Source organism: Vicugna pacos, chromosome 21, assembly GCF_048564905.1.
Source record: "Vicugna pacos chromosome 21, VicPac4, whole genome shotgun sequence".
Classification (NCBI taxonomy): Eukaryota; Metazoa; Chordata; class Mammalia; order Artiodactyla; family Camelidae; genus Vicugna; species Vicugna pacos.
In genome coordinates this window covers 29,978,158-29,990,199 of record NC_133007.1, presented here as the reverse complement: position 1 = coordinate 29,990,199, position 12,042 = coordinate 29,978,158, and positions in this window count along the sequence as shown.

Sequence of the window (12,042 nt, the reverse complement as noted above, 5' to 3'; positions counted from 1 at the left end):
AGGTCCCTGACATCGCAGATGATATTTCTGTTGAATGGAGGCGACCACGGCCAGCTGGGGGTCACGAGCTGGCAGCCACCACCACCGGGTCAGGGGAGGCTAGGAGGTGACCCACACCCAGAGCCAGGAGGCTGGTGGACGGGCTGCAAAGGCCCCCTCAGCCCAGTAAGCAGAGAGCATCCACTTCCTGTGAGACTCTCTCCCCAAGGCCCCAGAGCAAACTCCCCTCCCGCCGCCCCTGGGCCTGACCCTGGCCAAGCAGCACGGGGCTCTCTGGGGAGGGTTTTCACAAAGACCCGTCCAGGCCCTGGGCTGCTGCAGGAAACCCTGGAGGCCAGCATTACAATGCATTGCTTCCGGCCACCGAGGGGCCCTGGGCACAGGAAAGAGGTGCCGGTGGCCCTGGTGCTTTCCAGAGGGACTAGGCCAGGTGGCCCCTGGGAACTCCATGGGCCTGAGAAGGGGACAGAAAAGCTGCCCTGGGTGAGGGTGATGGGCATTTAAGCCTGCGAGGGGCAGCCTTCCTAACACCCTCTTTCTCATGTTCCTCCTCTGCTCACTCACCTTCTATGGCTCCCCATTGCCTAAGGAATCAAGTCTAGACACACAAACTCGGCATTCAGGGCTCTCTCAGGCCTCTCCACCAATAGGAGCCTCCTCCCCAGCTAGGCTCCTCTCAGACACCCAGTGTTCCAGACCTGACTGAGGCCTTTGGGAGACTGTCACTCCTCTCACCATCTCAGCACCAATTGTCAGCCCAGTTCATTTAGTGCTAATTGTGATCAATTATGATAGCTCCTCCACCTCCAATGTTGACTGAAACCTCCTGGGTCCCGGACGTGGCCCCAGCCGCTCCCACAGGGAAGATGCGCATGGCGTGGTCAAGAGAGCCAGTGGGAGTCCTGGTCCTGCCTCTGCTGTCCTCTGGTGCCCCACTGATGAGATGGGACCCCTAGCTCTCCAAGGGTAGCCATGTGGTTGGTACAAAAAGCACAGTGCCCGGTGGGTCAGAAGGAATCAGTAAATGTTAACTACTGTCATCACGGTCACCAGAATAACAGCTCCAAAGATGTCCACACCCTCATCCCTCAAACCTGGGAATATGTGATCTTAACATGGCAAAGGGACTTTGCAGGGATAATCAAAGTGGGCTCCTGAGACAGAAGATGATCCTGGACTATCCAGGAGGCATCACAGGGGTCCTCAGAAGAGGGAGGTGGGGGTCAGGGTCAGAGGAGATGGGACAGTAGAAGCAGGGTCAGAGAGAAAGGAACTGCAAGATGACGTTGTTGGCTCTAAAGATGGGGGAAGAGGCCATGAGCCAAGGACTGGGGTAGGTTCTGGAAGGCTGGAAAGGCAGAGAGGCCATCTCCTCTAGAGCCTCCAGAATGAACGAAGCCCCTTTCTCGCCTTCACATCAGGGCGACTGACCACCAGACAAACAAGACAAGGTATCTGTGTTGGTCCAAGCCACAGCATTGGTGGGATTTTGTGGCAGTAGCCACAGGAAATTACAGTCATATCCTCACTGCTGAGCTCATTAGGCCTCTGAGCAGTCCTGGGATGGAGATGGGGTGAGTACTGATTCATCACTGCTTCCTGGGTGGCTTCGCACCCCATGGTCCCCTCGTGCCACCCACCCCTGGGAGCTTGCTTTTTGAACCATTGCTCATAAGAGTATTTGTATTTCATGTCACATGTCATGTCATGCCAACAACCTGCCCTTTAGCCACACTCAGCCTCCTCACGGCATGTGCCTGCTGCACAGTGAAGCCTGGGGGCAGGATGTGTCCCCCCGGATCCGTGAATGTGACTGGTCGGAGGGTGCACACCAGGTGCTTCACCAGCCAAGTGGAGATGATTGTGTTCAATCTAACAAAGGTCCTTAGTCCACCTCCTTTAAAATTACCTGGTGTGGGGAGTGAAACAGCTCAGTGGTAGAGCACATGCTTATCTTAGCATGTACGAGATCCTGAGTTCAGTCCCAAGTACCTCCATTATAAACCAATCAACCAACCAACCAACCTAATTACCTCCTTCCCAAAAAAGAAATTTAAAGTTTTTTTTTTAAAGAGAGAGAAAAACACAAAATTACCTGGGAGAAAAAGAAAAACTACAACTGATTCCCAGGCTGCACCCTGAACACATCAAATCAAAATTTCTGGTAAGAGCATGTTTTAAAGTCCCCAGGAGCATCCTGTGCCTAGTGGGGCTGAGAACCTCCACCTTCTGGAACTGTTGCAAGGCTTAAAAAAGCAACACGCGCCTATCACAGCAGCTAATGTTTACTGAGCACTTATTATATACAATCAAGTCTTTCACCTGTATTTGCTTATTTCATCCTCACGGCAACCCCATGAGGTAGGGACATTCATCACCCATATTACACACCTGAAATGAGTGAAACACAGAGAGGTCCAGCAACTTGCTCAAGGTCCCACAGCTAGTAAGCAGTGGGGCCAGGGCTTCAACCCAGACACTTAGCTCTTCAGTCCACTCTCTTAGGACCCCAGTAGGGCATGGTGGTAGAAGAAAGATTTTATCATTTGTTTGGAATAAAAAGCAACTCAAAAACTGACAAGCAGATCCTAAACTGCATATGGAAATGCAAAATTTATCTGGAAAATTCCAAGACAATCTTGAAAAAGAAGAACAAAGTTGGAGGACTGGACACCTGCCTGATTTCAAAACTTTCTACAAACCTGTAGTCCACAAGACTGTGTGGTTCTGGCCTGAGGACAGACTCAGAGATCAGTGGAAGAGAATGGGGAGTTCAGAAATAAACCCTCATATCTACAGTCAACTGGTTTTTGACAGGGGCCAAGATCACTCAATGGAAGAAGACTGTCTTTTCAATAAATGGGGCTGGGACAACTAAACATCCACATGTAAAAGAATGAAGTTGGACCCTTACCTCACACCATATACTTGAAATAAATCAAAGACCTACATACAAGAGCTGAAATTATAAAACCCTTAGAATAAAACATAGGGGGAATCTTCATAACCTTAGGTTAGGTAGTGGGCCTCAGAAATGACACCAGAAGGACAAGCAACAAAAGAAACAAGGAAACTGGACTCTAGCAAAATGAAAACCTTTTGCACACCAAAGGAGACCATCAGAAAGAGAAAAGACAGCTCACAGAATGGGAGAAATTAGGTGCGACTCACATATTTGATGAGGGATCTGTATCCAGGCAGAATTAAGAATTCTTACAATTCAACAATAAAAAGACAAATAACCTAATTTTTAAATGGGCAAAGGACTGGAATAGACAGCTCTCCAAGAAAGACATAAAAATGGCCAACAAGCACATGAAAAGATACTTAACGCCGTTAGTCATTAGGGAAATGTAAATCAGAACCACAGTGAGATAGCATCTCCTACCCCCGAGGAGGACGGCTAGAATCAAAACAAGAGCAGTAAGTACTGGTGAGGAGGCAGAGAAACTGGAGCCCTCACACACTGCTGACGGGAATGCAAAATGGGGCAGCCGCTTTGGAAAACAGTCCAGCAGCTCCTCAAGATGCTAAACATACAGTCATCATATGACCCAGTGATTCCACTCCCACGTATCAACTCAAGAGAATTGAGAACACCCATCCACACAAAATCGTGTCCACAAGTGTTCCGAGCAGCTTTCTTCATAATAGCCCAAGTGGAAACAACCCAAATATCCATCAACGGATGAATGGATCAGTATATATGGTCTATTCATACACTGGAGTATTATTCAGCCTTAAAAAAGAATGAAGTACAACACAAATGAACCTTGACAACATTACGTCCAGTGAAAGAAGCCAGTCACGAAAAACCACACGTTGTATGATTCCACCTACAGGAAATGCCCCAAACAGGCAACTCCCTGGAGACAGAAAGCAGATCAGCGGATGCTTAGGGGTGGGGACTTGAGCAAAATGGGGAGAGATTGCCGGAAAGGAGTTTCCTTCTGAGTTGGTGAAAATGTACTGGGATCAGGTAGTAATGACGGTTGCACAATCTGTGAATGTACTAAAAACACTGAATTGTACACTTTACCCGGGTGAACTCTACGGTATGTGGATTATACAGCAATGAGACTGTTACATATTAAAAAGCAGATGGCCTTTTAGTTGCTTTGTTGTGAAGTTCTCTAAGACAAACGATGCCCCCTGTCACCTGCGCTGCTCCCATGGCCCTGGGCTCAGTGACTATACCTGTTAACCTCTGCAGACCCACCTCTGTGTGAGCCCCAGCTCAGGAGGGGCTCAGAGCAGGAGCGAAAGAACTAGCCTCGTCTCCCCAGGCCTCTCCCCGGGCCTCTTCCCGGGCACTCGTGGCCCTGCAGCCACCCTCACTGACACCTCAGACACATACCCATCATTCACACGCACATCCTTTCACTCCGGTGACCTGCTGGGCTGCCCAGACCCCCTCAAAGTGGATGCGTCCTGATGACTGGCAGTGCTGTCAGTAGACAGCTTAGCGGTCGCCCCTTAAAGCGAGCTGCACCCAGGTCAGGCCCTTCCCAGGTGTCCTGGGCTCAGTGACCTACCAACGCTGGTGCATAAAATCCCAGCCATCTCAGCTAAGCTGGGGTCAATTACAAGGGCCACTCCAGCGCCACAGCTCCCTGGGGGTGGGGGTAGGGGCGGCCAAGCCGCCCTCTTCCCCCTACGGTGCTGACCCAGGAGGCCCTCCAACAAACACCTACACGTCAGCGACCTCCCAGAGGGGACGTCAAGAATGCTGTTCAATGTCCTACAGGGCACAGGACAGTCCACTGCTGAGGATGAGTGGCCCTGCTGCCCGCAGCCCTGAGCTTGACAAGGCCAGACAGCCCAAGGGCTTTTGGACTTCTGTATATTAATACACATAAACATCACTTAGTAATAGACTCTCAGGACGGTGGGACTCTCTCCAAGACAAACAACCCTGTTTCTTCAATAAATACAGTGTAATGCAACAAAGAGGGCAGAGGAGAGACTGAGAGACAGAGAGAGAGACACACACGAAGAGACAACAGTGAATGGAGGGGGACAGAGGCAGAGAGAAGCGGAGGGGAAACCTATGTATCAGAGTCTATATATTAAATTAAACCTTCACAGTGCGGACCTTATTTGGATCCTGATTCAAACACAGCCCAGGTCAGGCTGTTGCGGGGGGGGAGTGTTAAGAATGGAAATAGATGGTGTGACTCTTTACCCCCCAAACAGTCTGAGTAGCGCTTGCTCCCCCGAGAAAGGCCCCTGGCGGACCCCAGGCTGATGCTGAGTTCAGCGGGCTCATAATGCTGAAGCTGTAGTTACGGGGTGTCAACGATGAGCCTCATGAACATCGGTGGGCCTAATCCCCGTAATCAGTGTTTCTCCTTCCATCTCATCCGCTTCTCCAAACACTGCTTTTTATGACCCAGGGGCCAAGTCATCCACCAGCCTCAACCGCTGCTCCCAAAGCCCCCCACAGGGAGGCACTTAATTGCTTTAAATATTTTAAAGTTTTTTTCAAAAGTTAGGTTACTCATGCAAGAACTTTAATGGACAACGTATTCTTTTTTTTAAAATGATGCTTACTAAGTAGCCTTGCTGTATTGAAATATCGCTGTTACTTTTTTTTAAACATTATTTATTGAGCAATAGTCATTTTACAACGTTGTGTCAAATTTCAGTGTAGAGCACAATTTTTCGGTTATACATGAACATACGTATTTTCATTGTCACTTTTTTTTTTTTGCATAGGACAAACGTATTCTATGTTTTCCTCTTTTAATGAAAAAGATCCTGTTCCTAGTACACCAGACATGGCAAGTGATGCCATCACCCACATCTCTGGGATGCTCTGAGGTGGGGCCAGGTGAGTCGGATGCAGGTGGGCTGGACCCAGGCCACCATAAAGCACCAGATCCAGGAGGAAAAATTCAGCGATCAGAACTCCAAGACCATAAAACGGAAATACCCTCCTGAAGCCGCATCTCACCTCACTCAACTGACCCATCTGTCGCGGAGCCAGACAAGAGCAGGACTGGGGTGTGAGCTTGGGTCTGCCTAACTCCTGAACCCACGGTGCCCTGCATGCCACCTGCCACCTTCCAGGCGAGGCCTGTTAGAGCTAAGCTGCTCAGTGGCTGATTCTCCAGGGAGCAGTTCAGAAAAAGCAGCAGAGTCAGAACTGCCTCTTCTGGGCGTGTCTCCCTCACACCAATGCCACCTGCAGCCAACAGGATCGCTCAAAACCACAAAACTGATGATGACACTGAGACGTAAACCGTCCAGTGTCCCCTGGAGCCCACAGAACAAAGTCCTATCCACTCCGTGACAATAGGCCAGTCACAGCCCAGCCCTGGCTCCCAGGTCTCACCTCCTCACTGCTGCTCTTGAGAGCACTGGCCTGCAGGAGTCCTCAAACGCACATGCTTCCTCTTGTCTTCAGCCCTTTGCACAGGTTGTTCCCACTGCCTGGAACAGGACTTCCCCACTGCCCCAACCCCCTTTGCTCCTGGCTCTTACTCATCGTTCCATTTTCAGCTTTAATGTCTCCTCCTCCAGGAAGCCCTCCCGGTTGTTCCAAGATGGGGTTGGATGCCCCTCATGAATGACTCCTCAGAGCTGCCTGTATATTTTATGTTTTTTACTCTGTCTTGTAAATGCTTATTTAATTGTTCCCCTTACGAGGAGGGGACCCTCTGACTTCTCCAGGTTTAGGCTGCTGTTCTCCACATCCAGGGCATCACCTATCCATGCCACCATCACCTCTGCTGAAATGTTTACAGTCGACTCCTCCTGGCTCTCTCTGCTCTCTGCTGCCCCTCCTACACCACTCCTACCACCTGGTGAGGGGTCTTCCTTTCCTAAAAGGTAAGCCGATCATGATGCTCTCCTGTGTAAGCTTACATACTGACTTCACCACTGCTCTTAGAACAAAGCCCAAAGTCCTGGCCAGGGCCCACAGGGGCCCAGTTATCAGGCCCCATACCCCCAACATCCTCTTGTCCCTCTATCCTTCTTGTTCGTTCCATTCAGATCCTAGAAACTACCAAGCTGTTCCTGCCTCAGGGCCTTTGCATGTGCTGCCCCTGCTACCTGGAACATTCTTCCCACTCCTTATAAGACTGGACCCTGTCTTCCTATCCAGCGCAGGTTTAAGGAGCCTCTGCTCTGAAGCAGGTCAACGTTGGACCCATGGGCTCTGGTGCCTTTATTGGCTCACCCTCCTTCTTAATTGTCATCACTTACATTTACTCACTTGGGTTCATTTCTAACATTCTGCTAAAATGAAGTAGGTAGGGACATTTTGTCTTGCATACTCTTATAATCCACATATCTGACACATGCCTTGATGCCCAGAAGGACTCAGTCAATATTCGTGAAACAAATAAATGAATGACTAAAGGGACACAGAGAATGTTCCTGGCCAAGCTTTGGGGATGCTGAGAGCCTCAGTAATACCTCAGGGCTTCTCTGCTGCTCTGGGCTGTGAGAAGACCTGGGACCAATAGCATCCCCTCCCCCAGCCATAGGAAGGCCACCCAGACTCCCCTGGTGAGGTTTTCTTCATTGGAAAGAGCTGACGCTTGCATACAAAATACACATGTCATAATAAATAAATAAAGCCTCCTGGTGTTGATGGAGGATTGAGCAGGTGGCTGATGGAGGGAGACACAGACAGATGGATGGATGGACGGACAGAGGGTCAGCGAAGTTAGGGGCTGCCTGGTACCCACCAGCTGGGGCTGGTGGGTTTGTGGCTACAGCTGGAAGGGCTCCTTAGCACCTCAGCCTAGTTCACGGCTCTGCTGAGATCTGTGCAGCCCTTTCCACACCCGTGTTCGCCTCCGCACCCGTGTTCACCTCCGAAGCAAGCATCTGCCACTCATGAGCATCAGGAAAGCTCTGGGCCTGTAGTTGCAGGCTGAAGGGTCATTTTTCACTTTTAAAGGCCCAAGGAGAAGGGCACTCAACACATGATGGAGAGAGGCGGGCAAGACACAGCCAGCTCCCCTACCTATCCGGTTATCTTTAAGCACAAAGACCAGGTTTCTCTAAAATAATGCTATTTGTTCAGGCTCTTGCTTTCAGCTCAGTTTCAAAGGATGTGCTCTTTGAGCGGGAAAATTAACAGTCATTTCAAGGAGAAGAGAGAGGAGAGAAAAGGAAAGAACAAAGGAGAAAATAAAGAAAGAGAAAGAAGGAGGAAAAGGGGATGAGAGGAAGGAGGGAAGGAAGGCAGAAAAAAGACAGAAAGAAAAAGAAAAGAGAGGAAAGAAAGAAAGAAAGAAAAGGAAGGAAAAGAAGGGGGAGAATTAACACCTCAACCCCTAATCAGAGAAGCCCCACTGTCCCCTGTCCCAAAGCCACCCCTGAGGCCCATTTCTGGACTTGGCAGGCCAGGCTTACTGGTGGGACCCCACCCTGGGCCCAGGCGGTCCCCTCCCTCCTGGACAAGGCTGGTTACACAACCCCTCTGTGGACGCTGTCCAGGAGGCCAGTCACATGGGACAGCTTCGAGGTGGGGGGGGAGGCGCTTCCCAGACTCACGCTGCCCCCACCGCAGCCCCTACTCCCCCGCTCCCATGAGCTTGGCCTAGGAGTAGGCTCTTCAGCCCACGGCTTAGCCAGACTGATCCGAGAGTGTTCCCAGATGTGCGCTGCGGGTAATAAAAAGGCGAACGGTTCCTGTCAGCAGCAGGAAACTCCAGGAGGGCGACCCCCAGCAGTCAGCAGGGCAGATGTTTGCAATGTGTGCTCTGGCGGCAGGGAAGGGAGGCCGGAGGCACCAGGGCCGCCGCACAGGGACTGCACAGGGGATCTCACTGCACCCCTTCTCCTTGGACATGTGGCGGAAGGGGGTGGGGTCCCCATGCATTCCCCTTGCCGGTCCCGCCCACTCGGCTCTGTCCCACCCTGCTCCCACCCGACCTTGGACTTACCCTGACTGTGGACATCTGGCGGTTGGATTTTCCCCACAGCACCACTCCCTGCCCCGTGGAACTGCATCCCTGACCTGGGAGAGTGGCTTCTCCCACTCAAACCCCAAGATTGGGGGGTGGGGGGAGGTAACAAATACAGTAATTTGCCCTTGCCCCTTGGCAGCCAGGGAGATCATGTGACCCAGTCCTGACTGATCACATTCACCCCTTCTCCTAGCTCTGTGATTGGTGCAAGGATGGGCATGTGACCTAACCAGGACCAATCAAAAGCCTTCCCTGAGACTTCTGTATGTGGACAGAGGTGGAGGGAAGTACCACCCTGAAGGTGGACTTTGTGAGAGGTGGAGCTGGAAAGATGTCTGAGGTCACTGGAACTGCTCCTTGGACAGGGAGATGGGGTCCGGAGCTCGCACAGCAAGTGGGCGGCAGAGCGTGCTGGTCTGGGCAAAGGGTTTCTGAAGCGGCCTCGAGGGGGCTGCGGCTCCTCCCAGTGCCGGTTCCTGAGCTCAACTTGCGGGGAGAGTAGGAGTGGACGGACCATGCTGAGCGACCCACTGACCTGGGGCCTTAGAGCACCATGAAGCCGGAGCACTGGAGGGGCTGCAGCGCTGCAGCCGCACAGGGTGGGCAGCGGGCCATCCCGGATTGTGAGGGGAGAGACCGAGTTTTGCCTTAAAATCCAGGCTGAGGCTAATCAAACCAACTGGGCCAGGTTAGGCCCTGGCCAAGCAGCTGAGGTGACTCTGGGCAGGGGAGGGGTTAAATCAGGGCAGGCCTGACCGGCCAGTTTGGAACAGGAAGTGGGGCCAAACCAAGGCCAGGCCCTGGAGGAAATAGAGAATTCTTTCCCCAACCCTCAAACTGACCTTTTGGTGTGGCCTGAACGGTCTTACTTTTTTTTTCTAATGTGTATGAGCACCAAGAAGCACCCTAATCTCCTCTTGATAGCTTATCTATTCCTCACAACCACCCACAAGCTAGGAACGATGTTTTGCTCATTTTCCAGATGAGGAGACTGAAGGTCAGAGTAGTGATACATCTGCCCAGGAACACCACTGCTAACAACTGCAGGACTGAGGCTCTCCTGACCCCGGAGCCAAGGCTCTCTCTCCTCCGCACCCGTGGCTCCCACTGACAGGGCTGGAGATCCGGGATCTGCAGGCAGACCCATCCCTCGGCCCTGGGGAACCCCCACCTGAAGAGCCATGCCTTCTCTCTCATCAACCCCCCTGGTCTTGTGGCTTGACTATGTTCCCTGCCTGCCTTCTCCTCTCTTCTCCTTCCAACCCCTCCCACTGTCTGCTCCCATCTCTGCTCTGACATCCAGGCTCTGAGGAGACATCTGTCCTCCAGGCGTAAGTGGTAACACACACGCGTGCGCGTGCGTGTGCACACGCGCGCACCCCCCCCCGACTGTCCTGGAGAAACTTCAGAAGGAAGCAGCACAACCAGCCTGGTCTCCCCTGTAAGAACCGCTGTTTGGGCAAAGTCCACTCAACTCTCTGGCTTGTTCAGGCGGTTTTGTTGGATGTTACTGGAGCCAGGAATTGGCAAGGGTGGGGGTGGGGAATGTTCTCTCTGATTCCAACACAGTCCCAGGCATCTCCACCGGGCGTGAGAATCCCAGATGCAGCCTGGGCGAGCGGGCTGAAGTCCACAGGGCAGGCTGGTAGAGTGGTTAGACCCTCCCAATTTGGGGGCAAACATGCCTGGGCTCAGACCTTGCCCACTTTTGGTAAAAGTTGTGTGACCTCCTCAAGTCACTCAACCTCTCAGAGCCTCAGTTTCCCTATCTGTGTAGTGGGGATGATGACACTGGCCTATCCAAGGACTGCTGAGCGAGGCCTGAGTGAGTGTGGAGGGCACCCACACAATGGCCATGACACAGATGAGCATCTCTGTCTCAAAACCACCCTCAGCGAGCATGTGACATGAGTCAGCTGCACAAAGCCAGAGCTGTCAACCCCCCACCAGGCCTCATTGCTCCCTCCCCTCCTTGGGGGCTGAGACCTCCAGGCCTGTGCCCCAGGGGAATATTCTAGGAAGGCAGGGGTGGTGGCGGGCAGACACTGGAGCGGCCAGGCCAGCAGGGCGGGGGCCGGGAAGAGAAGGGGCAGCCACAGGAAAGGTGTGGCCGGAACCCCCGGAGCCAGCAGCTGGAAGGAAGGGGTCGCCAGGTGGGCCCCGCCCTCGGCAGGCAGCGCCGGGCGGGCAGAAGGCCAGGGCACTTGGCAGGACCGGCCCAGCCTCCGGAGACCCCGGGATGTCCTTCGGGCCTGAGGGCCAAGCATTGTCCCTGATCACAAGAGGCTCTGGCCGGTGGCGTTGACACAGCTCACTGTGTCCCAGGGCCCGTGGGAACTGGCTTCTGTTCCCCTGGCTCAGTGGGGTTTCAGATTGTGGCCCCTCCCTTGGCCAACGTCCCTGAGCTCAGTGCTGAGGGGGACACAGACAAGAAGAAGTGAGGGGAGGGGAGGTGGGCTGAGCGTTTGTTCCTACAGTCATTCAGTCAGTCTGCCCACTGGGAGCCAGGCCCTGTGCCTGGACCACGGGGAGAGTGATACAAACTGTCTCTAATTCCTGCACCTCTGTTCCTTCTATCCCTTCCTCTAGGGTTCATCTGTGCTCTCTATCATTAGCGGTTAGACGCTGGGATGGGGCCAAATCAGCCAATCAAGCCACGGGACAAGCCTGGCCCAGGCTCTGGGAAGACAGCCTCAAGTCCGAATCTGCTTATTCATCAGGGCTGCTGTGTTCAGTTGTTTAGGTTGTGCATTGCTCAAGGTGCCATATCTAAGGGGACGCTGCTCACACAAAGACATTATTGTGTTTTTATTATAGCTTTATTGATGCGAAAGACAGGCTAGTGGCACATCAATTCTGCCAATGTTCTGTCCAACTCGCTATAACAAAGTTGGCGTAGCACAATTGTCTTAATTATTCCTAAAGGTTATTCTGAAAATTTTGAATTCCCCATTATTTTATGTTCAACAGTTTATATAGAATGCCTTTATGTTTGGCATACTGTTGTTATTAAGAAGATAATAGTTCAGCTTAAAGTTATCTAATGGGGAAAGAGGTGGCTCTTTGTATGTAAGGAGCCTGGGCCAGACCGTTTTCCTCTCCAAGCATCAGT